This window comes from Taudactylus pleione, unplaced genomic scaffold, assembly GCF_031769625.1.
Source record: "Taudactylus pleione unplaced genomic scaffold, aTauple2 ptg000533l, whole genome shotgun sequence".
Taxonomy (NCBI): Eukaryota; Metazoa; Chordata; class Amphibia; order Anura; family Myobatrachidae; genus Taudactylus; species Taudactylus pleione.
Genome location: NW_028284935.1, coordinates 3,200,942 through 3,220,287, shown reverse-complemented (window position 1 = coordinate 3,220,287; position 19,346 = coordinate 3,200,942).

The window sequence follows — 19,346 nt, the reverse complement described above, 5'->3', positions numbered from 1 at the left end:
TGAATTAATGGCAGTTCTGCAGACATGGTGCATCTGCTGTAAAGTCTTTTTAAAGAAGGTAAATCAGGTGTTTTCTAGCAATATCGAAAGAGAATATTCCCAAAGAGAATCTACAATAGATGATAGAGGGCATCTATTCAGCTAATAATTATGAGGGGGAATGTACTAAGCCGCGGGTATGACATCATGGCGGGATTGTGGGATTTTCCCAGCAGAGAGTAGGAACAGTAATTATCTGACCAATCAGAATGCTCCCTTTCATTTCTATGCGATGACTGCTTATAACCTGTCATTTGGGGTCATTCAGACCCACTCACGAGCAGCAGTAGGCTCGCAAGTGGGTCGATGTTCCCCACTGTGCATGCGCACGACGGAGGGAGCTCCGTCGTGCGCATGCGCGAGACCCAGCGAGCGAAGGACTTTCCATCGCTCCGGGTCTCGCACCAAAGGCGGCGTGCTGTCGATGTTGATTGACAGCACGCCCCCCTTTGGTGGGCGTGCCGGCCAGACGAAGGCGTTCCCATGGGAACGCCTACCGTCTGAAGCCGGCCCCACTGACATCACTAGTGATGTCAGTGGGAGTGATTTTGGCTCTGATAGAGCCAAAATCACTCCAGGGCTTGTGGTTGAGAAACCCGACCACAGGGTTTCACTCGCAAGTCCGATGGTCGCGATGGTCAAGACCATCGCGACCATCTTGTTGGACGCTCGTATATGCTGTGGGTGGTGACCCACAGCTATACAAGCGTCCAGGAGGACGCTCCATTTTAATGGAGGAGGGCCCTGATTCAGAGCGAGCGCTCTGGTCAGAGCGTCCGGCTCTGAATCAGGGCCATTATCTACAGTGTACATGTGGTATTTTGTTGTGTTCAAGTTTAGGGATGCGTACTGTACTTGGAATAGAGAGGACCCTTACCTATGGATTTAGGGCCTGATTCAGACCCGCTCACGAACGCACAGCGCTCGCAAGCAGGTTGAATAGCGGGCAGTGCGCACGCTCAGCATGCGCGAGCCCCGTGGCGAGTGAATTTTCACTCGCTGCGGGACTCACTACAAGACAGGGCGGCTGTTGATTGTGATTGACAGCACACCCCATTTTGTAGGCGTGCAGGGGGGGTGGCTGGACAAATGGAGGTGTTCCTGAAGGAACGCCTGCCATTTGTGGGCGGCCCTACTGGCATCACCAGTGATGTCAGTGGTGAACTTCCTGCTCTATTAGAGCAGGAAGTTCACTGGGGCTTGCGGTGGACGAGACCCTACCACAAGGGTCTCGTCGCAAGCCCGATGGACGCCAGGCCGCCCGCTAAAGCTGTGGTTTGTCACCCACAGCTTAGCACGTGGCCTGGAGGCCGGGGAAAAAGAAAAAATGGCCCGTCCTGATTCAGAGCGAGCGTTCGCAAATACTGAATCAGGGCCTTAGTAAGTAATTAAAATGGGAGCAAGGGGTGTGGGTTAGTATACAGTAGTTAGTAAATAAAATACATTTGTCATGATGTGTTCTGTACTGTGGGTCTGATTCTGCATGGATCGCTATTCTACTTATACGCATGCAACTGCATAGCTATGATCAGCGTTGTTATTTAAATGTTTGTATTCACTTTGCAATTGCATACTGACATAAAGACGCCCACTTCCCCTTCACATCTGTATACTAGGGGAACGTAGCGAAACCATCGGTAACATCGAGTAACATCGGACCCAGACGCACAGTTAAGGAAGCCCAGACCTCACTGAGGAATTGCTTACTTCTGCGCACGCTCTGAGTACTCAGGAGGCGTCTGGTATCGCAGTGGATAATTTATGCACGCCCATGCAACGTCATTGAAATGCACTGGCACATCTGTATTCACGCTGCTACCCTCCCCCGTCACCACCCACAAACGGCACTTCCTGTCAATCACTCTGTCATGCATCTGCGTACCTTTCGCATATGGAATTCTGACCACATTGTCACGGTCACGCATGCGCGCTGCGATGCATGCGCAGTGCAAATTAATCAACCAATTGCGTGCGTATACGCAACTGCGTACCTTGCTGAATCAGGCCCTGTATGTCTTGCTTTTTATATACTGTAAATATATTTTTTTACAGGTGCACTGCAGGTTCCAGTGAGCACTGTCTGCCAGTGGTTCGTCAAGCACCAGCATGCCTAAGCAGCCATTTTAATTTGGCATAACAAGACAAGCTAAGACCTGTAGTGTGCCAGTAATTAACAATATTAATTATTTCACTTAACTATAATCATTAACCCCACACCCACCACACAAGGGATGTGAGTATAGTCTTAGTGCTATCAGCAGAGGGCAGAATAATTCATGGGGAGGAGCATTAGTTTGTGAGTTCATTTCCCTAGGTATACCAGTTCTGCACTGACCAGCCAAGCGCTAGTTGGCACTAAGGTGGGAGACCCCATGCCAAGTGTCCTCCATGCTATAGTTCACTGACTGGTGAAGCCTATTGGAGGTCAGTGGTAAATTTGAGGGACCTCATGCTCTTTGTCCCCCAATTTGTCCACTACCAGTCTAGGCTTAAAGGTCTTATTATGGTTTTAATTTTTTTTTGGGGGGATAGGGACAATCCATACTGTATTTAAAAATGTTTCTAATCTTTCAAATATTACTATATAAATCACGGTGGGATCGATTGGGGTCAACGGCAGGTTCTATTTAGAAAGTTAAAATGACCTATAATGTCAAAATTAGCACCTGCCGTCAATTCTCAGTAAGGATCTCCCATTGGTTTGTAAACCCTTTCAGTCCTGCTGCTTAGTAAATGTAACCCATGGTTTGGGATATGCAAATTACCATGGTTCTTTTTATCTTATGCAAATTATTTTAACATAGCAAACTTTAATGACTACTGTAGAAACAAGACAGAACAGTGGTGCCATCTTTGAAGCTATATACAACTGTGAGATGTGCACAGTGTTTTGGTTTTGGTTTTGCAAACCACCCTCACATGATTTGGTTTAGGATCTGGATTTTGAAAAAAAATTATAAAATTTTTTATAAAACAGCTAAAATCATGAAATTTTTGCAATCCAAAACCCGAAATTCGGATTTAAAATCTGAATTCTGAACTGCTGGAAGATCAGAACCGCAACTCATATATATGCGGTTCTCCTCTGGAGATTAGAACCGTTACTCAGATCTGTCTGGAGTCACAAAATTTGTGTGGATTAAGATGTCTGGAGAATCAAACCACACATCCCTAGTTTCAGCTAGAGATGTGCGCCATACCATTTTTGCTAGATTTAGATTTGGCTCTGAATTGTCTTCTGTCTTTGGATTTGCCAAACCACAGTGACTGGTTTTGGATTTGGATATTTTTCACAAAAATTTACAAAAAAGCTAAAATCACATAATTTGGGGTGTTTTTTGTTCCTAGAGTATTATTAACCTCAATAACATTAATTTCCAGTCATTTACAGTCAATTTAGACCACCTCACAGCTCACAATATTATTTTCACCATTATTGGCCAAAGGCTGCAGTGAGCTGGTTGGTTACTAAGCGACAGAGCAGCAGCACAAACACCGCAGTTTAAAGCACATCTATGAAACAATGCCACACAGTAGTGGCAGAAATGAAAGGTAGTGCAAGATGGAATTGTCCCTGGGCCCTCCCACCCACCCTTATGTTGAATATTAAAATGGACATGTACACTTTAACAAACCAAGCACTTCAGAGACAGGGACAGCCACTTTTGTGACTGAAGTGCTTGGTTTGTTTGGGCCCCCACAAAACAAGCTACCAATCGGCTTAAGAAAACAGCTCTTCAGTGACAAGATGTCAATGTCATTGCCATCCTCACCCTCATCAGTGTGTACATGATCCTCACACAATATTAATTCACCCGCGCTGGAATCCACCATTACAGAAGTCTCTGTACTTTAACGTAATTGTCGGGAAAGGTCTTACAAATGGAAGTTCCAGTTCATTTTGAAGAACATCATATTTTCCACATTTTGAGGAGGTAGCCACCTACGCCGTTTGCTCACAAGGTTCCCGGGTATGCTGAAAACTTTCTCAAAGTACACACTGGAGGCTGGGCAGCTAAAGTAATGCAAAGCCAGTTTGTACAAGGGCCTCCAAATTGTCTTGTTTTCCTACCAGTACTCGAAGGGACTCTGTGATATGTCTATTTGTATGGTGTCATGAAAATAATCCTCCACCATTCTTTGGATGGTGATCATATCAGATGGAGTTACGGTAGAGGTGTCACTAATGTTGTGCAATTCCTTTAGAACTGACCAGATGTCAAAATGTTGGGTTGACTTATCTGCATCACCACTGGGTCTTTTGGGAAAGCTGAATTTTTTTCTGGCTGCTGCTGAAGAAACTGAATCAGGAGTCATTGTAGTGACATGTGTCACTTGAGCTGCCAACTTGCTCACCAGGAGCTCTTTGCATCTTTTAAGATCTGGATCAGTTGGAAAGAAAGACAGCATTCGTCTTAAACCTAGGATCAAGCACGGTGTCACGGCTTGGCGTGCACTTCGACCTGGAGTGGAGTCGGATAACAAGTGAGGGTTCATTTGCTGGTACTTGAAAGCAGCCGGCCTTAGGGGAGTATGACTCATGAAGGAGTGGTTACACGAAGGGGTGAGACAAAGCTGGGTGACACTGGTGGCACTCGGAGACCCGGGGTAGGCTGGGTAATTAGTAGGTAGCCGGTGTCAGGAGACAGGTAGTAACAGGAGCAGAACCGCACCAAGGCTGAGAGGTGACACTGCAGAAACACACTGGAGCAATAGCAATTTAAACGGGCAAGGGAGCGCAGAGAACTAGCTCACAGAATACGCTGTGATAGACATTGCACTGGCAACTAAGGAGCCTCTTGACATCCCCTTAGTACCCTCAGGTAGTGCAGGATTGGCTGCTAGCCTCCCCAGCCCAGACTGAACCTGATTGGCCCAAATCAACATGTGACCCAAATCCAAGATGGCCTCGCCCAGTGGTCACCGCGTGGAAGCGCTGCCGGTCTCAACCCCTCTCACCTGCCTCCATATGGAAGCCCCTTGTCTGCGGAGGCTCACAGTACCTAGCGCTGCTCTCCAGGAACCTGCACCCCTGCTGGAAACTCCATGCCAAAGCGCCCGGAGCGGTAAGTACCGCGATCTCGACAGCCTATCAGCCCTGGTCGTGATACACGGTTGCAAAAATGTAGTGATCAAATTTCAAGATATTGGCCACCCGTGGATCCTGGCGAAGCATATAAAGGACTTGATCTACAAGTCCAGCATACTTTGCGGATTCGCTTTTTTTAATCTCCTTCGATTTCTTCAGCTGATTTTCCAAAAGCCTAATTAGGGGAAACAAACCAGCAGTGTCAACACTCACTTCACATGTGGCTACTTCAAATGGTTTGAGCACCTTGCACAAGACAGAAAGTTCTCTCTGCTGTGCTCGGCTAAGGTACATTCCCCCTCCTCTCCCAATGTCATGGCATGTTGTATAGCTATGGATGGCTTTTTGCTGTTCCTACATCTACTGAAGCATAAAGGTGGTACCACCTCTTGCTTCAGTTTATGGCAGGCCAAATTAAACTGTTCTTGTAGGTGCTGCAATATCCTGCATGTTGTTGCTGAATGCTGAAAATGTCCCAAAAATTTTCAGGCCACAGACAGCATCTCCTGCATGCCCCTGTCATTTAAAAAAGAAAAACTGCACCACTAAGTTGATTGTGTGACCAAAACAGGGGATGTGTTGAAATTCACCCAGCTGTAATGCTTTCACAATATTTGTGGCATTATCAGAAATCACAAATCCTGAGAAGAGTCCAAGTGGGGTAGCCATGTTTCTATGAAATTTGAAGTTTTTCTAAGGGGTTGTCAGCGGTATGCCTCTTGAATACGGTGATACACAGAGTAGCCTGGCATTGTTTGTTAGATACTGCTTCTGCTGCTGCTGCTGAAGGCAATTCACCCACCCAGTGGGCTGTCACAGTCATGTAATATTTAGTTTGCCCACAACCGCCTGCCCACATATTTGTGGTTAAGTGGACAGTGGGTACAATGACATTTTGTAGGCCAATAATGAGTTTGTTTTTTTACGTCCTGATACAGCCGAGGAATGGCTTTTCGGGTAAAATGAAACCAAGATGGAATTTGGTACTGGGGACACAGGATTCAATTAATTGTGTAAACCCCACTGCATTAATTGCAGATATTGGAAGCAGATCTAATACTAGCATAGCTGTCATGGCATCAGTGATCCGCTGTGTGACTGGGTGAGAGCTGTCATACTTGCTTCCCCTTGCAAAGGATTGTTTAACAGTCATTTGTTTTGCTAAACTACTACTAGTAATCTTCTTGGCCTACATCTGGGATGAAGATCAACCAACAGCAGCAACAGGCCTAGTGCTCAAGGATTCTTCTAAGGAGTCCTGGAAAGGGGAGGTGTCACCTAGCAATAACAAATTGGATGCTGGACTACCTCTGATCATTACTGAGGATATTGAGGATGAAGGTGTTGGCAGTGGAGATTGCAGGTGCTGGGATCTAGTAGAGAGAAAGGAGCTAGCTGATGCTGGACTACTTGTTGTTATTTTTTTAGCACTCATTTCTGATGTTATCAACTACTTATCATGAGGTTGCTGCAGATGATGTAATAGCATGGTGGTTCCTAGATGCTTAACGTCCCTACCTCTACTTACTGTGGTTCCACAACGGCTACAGATGGCTTGACAAATGTTGTCAGGATTTGGGTAAAAATAATTCCACATAAGAGGTGGATTTCTTGGTCCTATGCCCAGGCATGACAATGGCCTTCTTCTTATCATAGCCAAGAGTTGCTTACACTGGTGCCTGACTTACACAAACAACATTCTCATCCTCAATATCCTCATTGGTGCCAGCGTCAGTTACACAAATATCCCCCTCATCCTCTTGCAATTCCACGTTGGCATCCTCAATTTCTATGTCATCAGCAATACTTATGCTTCTCATCCCCAAATATAGAGGGAGCAGAAACGGTGGAAGGCGGCTTCTCTGAAAGGTCAGGCACACACATAGCACAGAGTCACAGTACTTTGTATACTGTATGTGGCTGGGATTTCATGACCTCCTGCACAAGGAACATGTTCTAATTCACAGAAAAATTCACATTGCACCCCATCTTGATCTTGCCCCTCTGCCTGGGCACCCTATAGGGCCTCTTGAGATGCAACCTCCTCCACCTCACTCTCTCCATGCCTCTCCTCTGCCCTGGACATATTCCTTTCCCCCTCCCTATACAAAAGGTTAACACACAGAAAAAAGACAAACTAAAACAAACCTCCTCTCCTACTACCCACACACATGCCACACACAAAACACACTGACAGGACAAAAGAAACTGACAGGACAAAAGAAAATAATACAATCAAGAAAGACAAAAAAATTAGACAAACAGATATATGACAAGACAATAAGTAAGCACAAAACAATTTCCACATACCAACCAGCAATCTATTCCAGTTGCTAAAAACTCTTCTACACCACTAAACACACTTCTCACTCTACCTTTGCAACCTCCAACCAACAAAACCTCACTGACAGTTGCAGAACCACCACTCAGAAATAAAGGCCAAGGTCTTTTCCTTGCCACTGCATGTGGTGAATGGTATGTTGCCAATTTTCTGTTTTTCTGCACTAACCTTTAGAGGTGTTTTTGTCTTTAGCCCCTGTAAAATCTTGATTTTTTTAATTTCAGATGCCCTAATTTTTGAATGCCTCTGTGTCCTTGAGCATCAGCTTTAGATGATAGTGAAAGACTAGTATCTTCATCATGACTGGTTGCAGTAGCGCAAGTGCTAGCATTTGCTCGCTGCTTCTGCTTTTATCTCGGTTGGTTGTTGTAATCCATATTGATGAAAACACTCAAGTTGTACAAAAACTATTTACTAGTATTATGCATTTACTAATCACCACTCACTGCGGAGTCACAGTACTTGTGCGTTATGGACACACAGTGGGGTATGGCCAAGAGAGTCACAGTACTTGTATACACAGTGGTCTACGGCCCAAGGAGTCACAGTACTTGTATACACAGTGGGGTATGGCCAGCAAAGTCGCAGTACTTGTATACACAGTGGACTATGGCCCAAGTAGTCACAGAGATTGTATACACAGTGGGGTACGGCCAGCAGAGTCACAGTACTTGTACACACAGTGGGCTACGGCCCAAGGAGTCACAGTGATTGTATACACAGTGGGGTACAGCCAGCAGAGTCACAGTACTTGTATATACACTGGGCTACGGCCAGCAGAGTCACAATACTTCTATATACAGTGGTCTATGGCCCAAGTAGTCACAGTGATTGTATACACAGTGGGGTATGGCCAGCAGCATCACAGTACTTCTATACACAGTGGTTTATGGCCCAAGTAGTCACAGTGATTGTATGCACAGTGGGGTACGGCCAGCAGAGTCACATTATGTCACAGTACTTGTATAGACAGTGGGGTATGGTCAGCAGAGTCACAGTACTTATATATACAGTGGACTATGGCCCAAGGAGTCACAGTGCTTGTATACACAGTGGGTTATGGCCAGCAGAGTCACAGTGCTTGTATACACAGTGGGGTATGGCCAGCAGAATCACAGTACTTATATATACAGTGGGCTATGGCCCAAGGAGTCACAGTGTTTGTATACACAGTGGGGTATGGCCAACAGAGCCACAGTACTTATATATACAGTGGGCTATGGTCCAAGGAGTCACAGTGCTTGTATACACAGTGGGGTATGGCCAGCAGAGTCACAGTACTTATATATACAGTGGGCTATGGCCCAAGGAGTCACAGTGCTTGTATACACAGTGGGGTATGGCCAGCAGAGTCACAGTACTTGTATACAGTACACAGAGGGGTATAGCACAAAAAAAAGTTTTACTTTTTTTAAACTTTTATTAAGTTTGTTACTTCTTTAAACTTTTTTTTTTACTTTTCTTGTGTTAACCTGTTACAATACTTGTGTGCTATGAACAAGCAGTGGGCTACGGCCCAAGGAGTCACAGTGCTTGTATGCATAGTGGGATATGGCCAGCAGAGTCACAGTACTTGTATACACAGTAGGTTACTCTGGACACAGCACAGTTATTATAATAATATATATAGCAGAGTCAGCACAGCATACAGCAGCGTGCCCCCTATACACACAATGGCTACAGCACAGCCCCTTGTGAGACTCTGGACACAGCAGCACAGTTGTTAATTAATATATATTATTAAATAATAATATATGCAGAGTCAGGGCAGCAAACAGCAGCGTGCCCCCTATACACACAATGGCTACAGCACAGCCACTTGTGAGACTCTGGACACAGCACAGTTATTATAATAATATATATAGCAGAGTCAGCACAGCATACAGCAGCATGCTCCCTATACACACTGGCTACAGCACAGCCCCTTGTGAGACTCTGGACACAGCAGCACAGTTGTTAATTAATATATATTATTAAATAATAATATATGCAGAGTCAGGGCAGCAAACAGCAGCGTGCCCCCTATACACACAATGGCTACAGCACAGCCACTTGTGAGACTCTGGACACAGCATTACAGTTGTTAAATGTTATATGCAGAGTTAGCGCAGCAAACAGTAGCGTGCCTCCTATACACAGCCCGCCTGAAGATTAACACAGCCCCAAACACAGCATAGTACGCGCAGGACACAGCAGCGTGCAGTGAAAAGGCGCCGAGCTGCAGTCGCGGCGCCTTATATAGAGTCCAAATCCCAAATAGAAAGTATGGTGGTTGCTCACATCAGCATAATGATATTGCTCAGGTGCTTTTAAAGGGCGGGGTTTATACTGAACCACAGAAAAAGAAGAAGATTCCCTCCAGCACACTGCAGCAATATTAGCAAAAATACTTGAATCCTACATGATAATAGAAATTCAGATGTATTGGTTGCATACATTTGCAAATATATGATTAAGCGCCGGGCTGACTCGCCCACGTGGGAACTGTCAGTTGCCGGAGCCAATCAGCGGCCGCTCTAAAGTCAGCGCGGCCGCTGATTGGCTGATGGGCTACAATGCCCCGTTCAGTCCCATCAGCTGGCATTCGGGAGGGATGTGTATGTGTAGCAACACACATACACATCCTGTGTCTGTGTGGTCAATAGAGTAAGTTTTTTGTTTTGCCAAGTCCCGGGGATGCTACGGAGACCAGCGCAAGGTGAGTATGAATTTTTCTTTGCAGAGCCATTTATTAAGGATATTCTACTGGAGAATGAATGTGTGAATGGGTAGGTGTCTGAAATAAAGTTATACTAATGACGGTGTGTGTTTTTTCTTTTTTTAACTATTTATGTTACAGTGAAGTTACAAGTGTCGCATGTCTGCTGGCACTTGTAGTTCCACAAGTGCAAAATGGCAGGCATGCTGGCACTTGTAGTTCCACTGTAAAGTACAATAGTCTTACATTATTTGGCCCCCCATTACCCCCATACCCACCGCTCTAGGGGTAAGGGGAACAGCCCCGGGCTTCAGTGTAAGCCTGGGGTGCTCGGGAGTGGGGGGACCCTTCTTTGGTGGGTCCCCAACTCCCCCGAGATCACCGGCTTGCGCTGACCGACTTGGAGTGCTAATGCTTTGGACCTGGAGCACCGGTCTCCGGGCTGTGGCATTACACCTCGGTCGGTTGGGTCTGGTGCTGGTCTTAAATATAGGGGGTACCCCATGTCTTTTTTGCCCCTATATTTAAAACCAACACTAGTCCCTGCAGCCTGGTGTTGGTTTCTAAAATACGGTGGAACCCTACACATTTTGTTCCCCGTATTTTTAGAAACCACCACTGGTGCCAAGCCTGGGGCTGGTTTGGCTTATGGGGGGGAACTCTATGTCATTTTTTTTAAAACTTTTAACCCATTTTTTCACAGGTATAAGCACAATGGGAATTTTAGGGAAAAAATCCAGGAAACCCCCTAAAGATGTTTAGACATAGGGGATCACTATGGCTATCCCCATTTTTATCTCCTAAAGAAAGTCGGGATTTGTAATAGCCGCCGGCAAGTGCATTTTGGCTCTAATTTAATACGGGCCTTAAATGGAAGATTTTAAATCCTCTTGCCATGTTGGGACTCAGGGGAGGGGTCTGGTCAGGCGCGTGGGGTCATGGCTACACCACGTTGTGAATATTGAGTAACCTCTTTAGTGTAAGGGAACATTTAGGGATCTATGTACTAAGCCTTGGAGAGAGATCAAGTGGCCAGAGATAAAATAGCAACCAATCAGCTCCTAGCTGTCACTTTACAGGCTAGGTTTGAAAAATGACAGTTAGGAGCTGATTGGTCGGTACTTTATCTCCGTCCACATCTCTCTCCAAGGTTTAGCACATAGACCCCATAGTGCTAATCATATTGACAGTGCTTTACAGAATGAACCCAATGCTGTGAGGTAGCAATGCTAACCACTGTGTCACCCAGTTTCACACATCTGGGTCCCAAAACCGATTGCACCGATGGTTTTGCAGTCTTGCTAAGTATTACGGGTGGGTGGTAAGGTAAAGTGGGTGCCCTTATGTTGTGCTGCGACGGCGTCGCGATCTCAATGGATTAGCATACTATGGCAAAGAGACCGCGTGCGTAATCGCTATTGCAATGGCAGTTGCGATCCTTAATGAATCAGGCCCTAAGTAAGAAAACTTTCAAACTGAGATAGACACAGCCCACTCCACCCCTCTGACCAAAAACAAAAAACCTACTTACTGTACAACTTTTGCTGGAACGCATTCTCAAAATCTCTTTGTCTGACCCAAGTGTTGAAAGTAACCTGAGCTCCTGACAAAGTGATCAGAAGCCACTTTTGCTGCAGTGGCCTCAACACAAGTTCATTTTAAGGGGCAACCAGTTCGTGCCAAGGTGAGGCAGTCTGGGGTAAAACTCAGGATCTGTGTGAAAAACTCCTACAGTCATCATTCTTCCCCCATGTTCCTTTGTGGCAAATAGAATAACAGAAGTGGTGGTCATCTATTACGCTTTGTCCTATAGCTAGTGTTAGGAGTGTGGTTTGCTAATGCTATTCACAGTAAGACCAGCTTCCAGGCATATATGCCTACCCTTCCGGAACTTGCGGGAGGCTCATGATTTTTTGGGTAACCCCCCGCACCCTGGAAGGGTAGCCACTTCTCCCGCATTCTGGCCACTTCCTAGCAATTGGTTCCATGGCGATCGCGGGTCTGGGGATGGGCTTCATGATGTGACTCTTTATGATTCGTGTAATTTGGCCCCGCCCCCTATTTACATTTGAGCCAAGTCTGGCAGGGGATTTAATGATGCACATTGTTAGGCCCTGCCCCCCCATTGCCACCATCCTGCTGGTCCTACCTGGGCATCTCCTGGGAACAGAAATATAAAGGTAGGCAAGTATGCTTCAGGGCTATGGCCTCCTTCACTGAAGAAAATTCCCCACCCACCCTCCTTATTTCTCTAGTTGCTATATATTTATGCGGGAAATCACAGCTAGGGGTCTAGTTACTAAGCAGTGTTAGGAGACAGAGTGAAAAGTGATAAGGTGCCAGCCAATCAGCTCCTACCTGCCATATCACAGGCTGTGTTTGAAAAATGACAGTTGGGAGCTGATTGGCTGGCACCTTATCACTTTTCATTCTGTCTCCTAACACTGCATAGTAAATAGACCCCCTAATCTTCTGTGGTGAGTGCCCTCGCCTTCATGGAGATTTTTTGGGAAGTCTACCCTCACAGGGGTAGCAAATCCACCTTTCTGGGTGGAATAGTTATAGTGGACAGTTGAGTTGGATATCCTAGTTTTGGATTTAAGGATACGCATCGAGCGGATGCCCCGATGCAGTCATTGTTGGTTTGTATTGTTTCCCTGTGCTGATTTGGGCCATCCCAATTCGTACCTCTGTCTTTGTTTCTTAATTAATTGAGTTTTTTTTTTGCGTTGAACACAAACACACAAAACACATCGTTAGTAGGTTTAAAGATCTTTCCTTGAATAGTCATGCAAAAATCTATTTTCTCCATTTGCAGAAAGTTCTACAACAGTCCCTTAGTTGAGCTTTGGAATACACCAGCTATATCGTAAAAGCGTCTTTCCTTCTTCCCCACAGTTTTTCGTTCCTCAAGGGCATCTATTTGCATTCAGTGTACTTATTCGACATGCCCTCATTGTCACCAACGCTACTTCCAAACTGGCTAATTACTGATTGTCTCTCCACATTCAGACACTTCGGCGGTGGAGCAAAAGTTTGGATTTTAATTCTGATTCTGCAGGAGTGACTTCATACAAACTCCCCAGCACCTACTGTGATATTAAAAGCCGAACATTGAAGATCAAGGCATTTAAAAAAAATAAAAAATGTTTTTCCAAATAGAGACTTTTCAAATGTTTTAATAACATATATTACTAGACTTTTTCTGTGGATATTTCCTGCTGGCTTTTCAAGCTGTGCCTATATTTATGGCATAGTAAAATACAATGCAGGCAACAGTGCTCGGAATACTAATGGTCTCCAGTTTATTACACTAAGACCGAGTGCTACATTTTTAATTGCTTAGAAACATTTAATTTGTTAGATGAGGTGTCATGTCATTTTCCTCAGGCGCCAGTAACTCATAACCACATTGGGACAATCGTAGCGCCGCAAGGTAGAATAAAAAACAAATGGTGTGTTTCCGTTTTTCACTTTTTGTTAGGAATTTCTGTAGTTTAGTAGACTCTTTAGTGGAACAATGTTGAAGGAAATTATGTCACTCTAAACAGGATGTTATGCAATGTCCGGCTAGGGCCAACTGTGTTATTGTAGGTTTTCATTAGTCTAACGCAACTCAAGATAGAGGACTCTTGGCTTCAATGAACAGACCACTTGGGTCATATGGATCAGCGACCGATACTTCAGCGCTTGATCCCACCCTGAACCCATTCAAATAGTAGAGAGTTGGGTTTCTTGTGTCACTTCTCCAAAAGAGCTTCTTTTTTCATGAGTTATTAGGTCAGTTCTGGAACCATTAGTTTAAAATAATTGTCCTCCATCTATATAGCTGCAATTCATTTTAAGAACTTAGGGGGAGATGTACTAAGGCTTGGGGAGTGGAAAAGTGGATAGAGATAGGGTACCACCCAATCAGCTCCTAACTATCATTTTACAGACTGTGTTTGAAAAATGACAGTTAGGAGATGATTGGTTGGTGCTTAAGCTCTCTCCACTTTATCTCTCTCCAAGGGTTAGTACATCAACCCTTTAGGGTATTGTAGAAATATTAGGGTGAGATTGGAAATGCCCATTTCCTGAACTTTGAGGGAGATCAAACCTTCTAAAAGGGACAAATGGATACATGTTTAATAGCAACCAATCAGATTCTAGCTATCATTTTACATGTACAGTACTTGATAAATGGTAGATAGAATCTGATTGGACACTATGGCCAATTCTGCATTTGTCCTTTTTAGAAGGTTTGATACATCTCTGGCTCAAACTTTATTGTTCTTGTATGAATATTTTGTGACTGTAACCAGTGGCAGATTGTACCTAGGGGGCTGCCTGGCTGCTCCCCCACCCCCCCAGTAAAATCCGCCACCCCCGGTGAGTATTCCCTGGCACTGGCTTCCTATTAGAGGTGCTATTTGCTAATCACAGCCAGACAGGCAGTCCCAGGGGTGGGTGTTTCCTCCCCATGGGGCTACCGGTCCAGACCTTGATCAGCAGAGAGAGCATTTCCAATGGGAAGCTATTCTCCTGCCTTGCCGTCAGGCCTGCCCGGCTTCTAGGGAATGCAGTCAATGTGCATTCGCCAGTCGTTGAACCTGCCAGATGCATTGCGCATGCGTAATACACCTGGCAGGCACAAAAGAGAGCAGGAGGAGGTCAGGCCACTGACCGGACTGCTGCATGGGCAGCCTTTCTGATGGAAAGGGGTAGGAGCTGCCTCTGACTGTAACCATGGTTTGAATTGCTGTCTCCAATACTCTTGGAGTAAGCCCCTGCTATTACGTGTTAAGTCTTGGGGGCAATTGAGTACTGGTAAACACATCTCATTCTATGGGTTGATGGGCTGCTATAGGTGAAGATAATGGGAGCCAAAAGGGACCTGCATTCTTTAATAGGACGAGAACTACCACAACAGATTCAAAGGTGCCAAAAATGACACCTGACCCAATAGAGCATTGCCCGTTGTTAAAGGCAAGCATTTACCCCAACCAAGGTCCTCGGACAGGAGAATGCACTGATGCAGGGAGCCATCTCAGAAAGACATACAGGACTGAGGCTCTCAGTCAACATCCTTACAACAACCCAGTTCCATAACATAAAGACCATGTTGCTTCCTCCTAAACTCTTCATTATAATTTCAACACACAAACATTTTAGCAGATTGTAACAGACGTTGTATCAGATGTAAATACTGAATCATATTCATGTGCTCCTCCGGACGCATCTCTAAATAACAAGCTCAAAAATATATACATCCCACCCAGACAGTTGTGATATGACTTGTACGTTTCCTCCCCTATGCCACCTTTCTCTCTTTTCTCGCTCTGTGATTCAAAGCAAATATTCACATAGTTACCTTTCCTTATCCATCTTGAACATGCCATGAAGCACCGTCGTGCTTGCTCAGTGAACTACATCACCATGCTCTACACTGGAAGACCGACTGCTACTGTCCAAGTGTAGACATGAGAGTTCATGTCTAGCAATCCTCCTCGACCAGCTACTACCAGCAGAAGAACTAAAAGAAGAAGATGATGCACTAGAGGACTCCGTATCTTTTCACCATGATTGTTTCCTATGCTTAAGCGAAACACTACTGGATCTAAGCCATCTAATATGCGAAAATGCAGAGCCAGGATGGGCACTCTGAGCTGGTGCTACTCCCATAAATTTCCACACCCATGCTCCCAGGGGCATTTTAAGGTGGGGATGGTGTGCAGACTCTGAGAGACCCCTCCTCTCTCTGGTGGTGCCGAGGTGCAGTAGATTATGGCTTTGTGCCAGAATTTACTGCGCATGCGTTGGTCTCTGGGAAAATGGTTCTCACGCTGTTTTCCTGGGGACAGCAGTAATGCACAAGCGTGAGCCACCGGGAAAATAGCCGCCGCCATTTTTCCAGTGATTTTTGTTGCTCAGCATCACTCTGGAGACTACAGACAGGTAAGTATAAGACTATATGGGTGCAGGATGTGCAGTGTGGGCAGGGGTGTAGTGAGGGTGGTTCCAGTGGAGCATTAGCTCCGGACGCCAAAATGGACTGAGGGCACCATTCAGGGTTTCCGAATTCATGGGGCACTGCACAGTATGATGACCGCCTGTTATTTTTATCTCGGTTTGTTTTCTCTATATCCTAAATAAGTTACAGATCTGAGATCCATTTCTACATTTCATGCTCCCTCAAGCTGCCCAGATTACCTCCCCTCCGGCCCTCCCTCATCTGCGATCATCTTCTGTCACCTCCTCTTAACCGTCAGATTGATTGCCTGCACTTCTCACCAGTTTAATTCCCTCCCCTCTACCCTGTGATCGGCTCTTTGCCCCTCCCCTCTCCTTTCTTATTGGCTTCTGTCACCACCCCTCTCTGATCAACTCTTTGCCCCTCCCCTCTCCTTTCTTATTGGCTTCTGTCGCTGGCCCTCTCTGATCAACTCTTTGCCCTTCCCCTCTCCTTTCTTATTGGCTTCTGTCACCACCCCTCTCTGATCAACTGTTTGCCCTTCCCCCCTCTTTTCTTATTGGCTTCTGTCCTCCCCTCTCTGATCGGCACTTCCCTCTCCCCTCTCCTCTTTGATCCCCTGCCTCCTTCTCTCCTCATTCATTTATTCATTGTGTGTCAATGGACTTAAATGTGACACATCTGAGGTAAAATCCTAAACTTCAATTATAAGGTATGAGTTTAAAAAAAGTCACTGCTTTGCTATTAAAACTAGTGAGGTGTTCCCAGGCATGACCACAAAGTGTTATTTGAGTGGGGACTAACCTATCTATGTGCATAGTTACTTATAGGTGCAGTAACACTCATATTGATTTCCACATATGGGGGCATTATCATTAATTTTCCATGTATTTTTACAGCAGCCCTTCACCCTTGATATTTCCCTTTCGGATTGGGGACTACTCATTTGGCCGATTGACTGATTGAGTAATTGGTTAATTAATTAATTAATTATATTATACATCTTTGAGGTCTGGGCTCTCTTTCATTAATTTTCATTAGTTTTCATCAATAAGGCCAACATATGGGTCTTGAATTCCATTAGGGGTAAGTCACTTTAGCTCTGTATGATTCAGTGCATTTACTGACATGCATCACATTCTTATGGTTACGAATGATCCTAGCTGCCACTATAATTTTCTGGCATATGATTGCTATAATTCATGTACTATATTCCACCAAAGATGGGTGCCAGCATTAATAAGTACACAGAGGCAAGTTAGACTAACATGCCATTTTCATTCACTATTACGAGAGTGCATTCAAGTTATCGCGATATCTCGCGTATAACTACAGCACTAGTCTCACCAAAGATGGCCGCCGCCACTGATGAGGACAGTGAAGCAGGTGAAAGCGCTGCGTGGCTTCCACCCATCATTACAAACAACAGCGCGGACATCACGCTGCCGCAGAGTCCAATTGAAACAGACTACATACACTAGGGGACACCCTGACCCACCAGCTGCTGCAAGTGTGCGCGCGCAACCCGGAAGTAACACCCGGAAGTGCGGCGCTAACACAGCAGAGGGGAATAGATTGCTAATCACAGTTAGTATATAAGGAGACAGAGATACACCAAAGGACATTTGCCCTTGAAGAAGTCTCTAAAGGAGATGAAACGCGTTGGCACATTACTTTCCATACTTATGTACTTTTCATTTGCAATCCCTGTTTGAAGGGTATACCTGTCCTTATACTGTTTATTAAACAGTTGTATTTCCATTAAGTCCAGTATATCCAGTCTTCATTACCCACTATAGGCCACCCACTGATACTCGCATACAGCATTTGCAGACACATATACGTGCAGGACCAGCAGGCATCATGATCAGGTAAGCAATCATTCCTTACCCATAACACTGTATTCTAGTGTACCTGTCACTCTGATACTGCGTTCCTTTTCTGAGGTATTGTGAGTAGTGGAGAAGGAGGCCATTTCTATCCAAATCCTGGACAAAGCACATCTGTATTTTTGCAAGATTCGGCCAACAGTTTTTGCATAACTGATTTAATCAAACATTTATAAGATCAATACCCGGCCGACAGTTTTTGCCCACCTGGATATTGACCTTTCATCGTTATCATATTATATACTGACTCCTAAATACTAAACACTCTCCGTCATATAAACCCATTTGTGCCTCAGGGGACTTGAGTCCTGAACACCCGGCCTCAAGTTTTTGCATACCAGCTTCTAATTATTCCTAATGTGACTGTTCTCATATATATTTACGGGTTTTTGAACATTTAAATCTAAGGCCTTAGGCTATTATATCTCCTTTAACACCACGGAGCGATTTTTTTACAGTTTATTTCATTAGATACAAACTTTGTCAATGGAGAAGGGTAATAGGGTCTGGGGTAAAGGGCAGAGAAAGACGGTAACTAGACACTTGCTGTACGGATGTAACCAGTGGACAAACCAGAACTTGCGCCTCCATGCTCCGCTGCGAGCACCTGCATGTAAACCAGCTTCTCCAAGAAGCCATTGGTCCCACAAAGTGTTAATCCTAAATGGAAATACCTCCATGGAGAGAAAAATAATGGCCACTACGCATACTTCACTGGTGCCCACACTATGTGGCAGAGCCCCATGCCTTCAAATGATAATGCTGGCTAGCAGCCAAATCTGAAGTCCAGCCAGAGACACCAACCCTACCCCGCTGCGCAGATCCAGTAGCAGGGAGCAGACCCTTTCCACTAATCAGCCAGTGCCACGATAGCTGCCATACTGGTCTATGGCTCTGCTCAATATGGCGGCTGTGACTGGAAAATGGCAGCACACCAGGCCTAATGGGCAGGCAGCGACCTGCCTCTAACTGAGTCAGCCACTGGGCCACATGGTCCAGGAGCAATTCTAGAGTTGCCAACTTCAGCAGTCAGTCCTATAGGTGCACCCCGAGCCATGAACCTTGCCAACACTATAGTGGTGTTCTGCCAAGATGGTGGGTACAAATGCACGCGGGCCAACTTTTGCAATATCAGGTGATGGCATACATGCAAATCTCAGTTATACCGGATATACTGTAGCAGGCATTATTTCCTGCAGATACAAGGAAATAAAAGACAGGAAATGAAAGATTATAGGAGCCAACATAGAGAAAGGAGAAGAAAAGGAGAGTGTCAGAAGAAAAGAAAGCGGTAAGGAATAAAATAATTAGGAAACAATAAAGTAAGAATAACCAAG